Here is a 1,874-nt window from a genome sequence, read left to right as displayed (position 1 = left end):
GCCACTGAAACTTCTTTTTTTAAGAGAAGTATGAAAATCTTGCATTGTAGAATGCATATTTATGTTGTATAACATATGGGGTTTGACACACAATGTCAAAAATAGTTAAGTATTCAAAGAGTTCTGAACCGCGTGAAAAAAAGAAATTGAGTATCAGAACTATTAATGGTCTATGATTCTCTGTCTCTCTGAATTTTCTCTCTCTCATTATATATTGAATGAATGAATTCATGCAAGGGAGAGCAAAAACACAACAAACGTGATATCAATCATAACAATTAACAAATACTCATAAAAACGTGAAGGGATGATGATTAATTAACACAGTATTACTATTATGTAAAACGCCAAAAGCATGAAAGAACAAATAAAATAAAAAACAAATAGTAGGATTGTTTTGGTAATTTCTTAACTTCTTTTTATTTTTTTAAGTTCTTTGTATAGAGAATTTGAAAGGGTTGAATGTTTTTATACATTTTGGAGAAAGTTACAAAAAATGAAAGCAAAAACAAAGTTGTCACTTTCTTTTTTCTTCTATATTTGTCGGTTTTCAGACAGGGAAATCAGAATCAGAATTTGAAACAAAAGAAAAGAAAGAAAGACAAATTTATTTTTTGAAGTACAACAGAAAAAAGCAGCATTGTATTTGTACGTACTACGTACTACTGTGCAAGTAAGTGTAACAGAGCGCACTTGCTTGCTGTTCTTCACTTTCAACTCACCAGTCACCACACTGGTTTACAGGTTTGGGAAACCTTATAAAAAAATATATAAAAACAAAGGGTTGAATTGCAAAAAGACCCACAGGGTTTGGGTTCATTAAAATGAAAAATTTTGTACTTTTAATTTTGTGTTATTGAACTAAGGCAAAAATGACTCCTCCATCCTTTTTTCCCGTCAAAAACAATATTTCAAATACAACAATCTTTACAACTATCGAGTTTGCAAATTTATGATAGTCCTTATTTAGTTCATCACTAATATTACTTTATTCTCTACTAATAATAAGTTAGTAACTTATCAACTAGAAAATTTTGAAATATTTTGGAAAAAATTGTTGTACTTCTAGAGCTATTGATCTACCAATTATAATTGATAAAAAAGATATCACGTTCTTTATTTTATTTATATATAAAATCATTTATTCATTAAAATTTTAACAAAACATCATTTTAAATTTTAATGATACCATTTTCAAATTATAAAATATAATAAAATATTAATTTTAATTGTAATTGATGAGACAAAAGTGTCAATTTTGTCATTTCTAATAACTCATGGTCAATAACCAAAAATTTAAAGTTTGGATCAATTTTTCAAATACACTCCTTGAAGCTTCACTTTAAATTTTACTTTTATATATATATATATATATATATATATATATATATATATATATATATATATATATATATATATATATATATATATATATATATATCTGAAAGCTAAAAGGCATTATTTATTATTACTATGCTTCAGCTGAGCCACTTCAGTAGTTATGTCATTATCCTTTTTCTTTTCAGTTTTTTCTATAATTTTTTTAACATTTACTCATTTAAGGTGATTAAAAACTCATATATTTAACAATCAAAATATCATCTCTCTCTTATTTTGAACTATTTGTCTTATTATTAATTTCCCAACTTATTATTGCACTTTCTTTTTGTTAGGGTTTATGCCCTAAAATCTAATTTATTGGCATGTTATAAATAATCAAATTGTTTAATTATATGAGACTATTTATATGGACATTATCATATAGCCCTTGACATGCATAATGCATTGTATGTGGTTTATGTGATTTAATTATAGAAGATATAAATTATAAGTTCCTTGCAAACTAAAAAATGTAATTCGTAGTTAGTGATGAA

The sequence above is a fragment of the Castanea sativa genome, chromosome 12 (genome assembly GCF_040712315.1).
Source record: "Castanea sativa cultivar Marrone di Chiusa Pesio chromosome 12, ASM4071231v1".
In the NCBI taxonomy this organism is placed as follows: domain Eukaryota; kingdom Viridiplantae; phylum Streptophyta; class Magnoliopsida; order Fagales; family Fagaceae; genus Castanea; species Castanea sativa.
The sequence above is the reverse complement of the archived record's forward strand: the minus strand, read 5'-3'. Positions refer to the sequence as shown.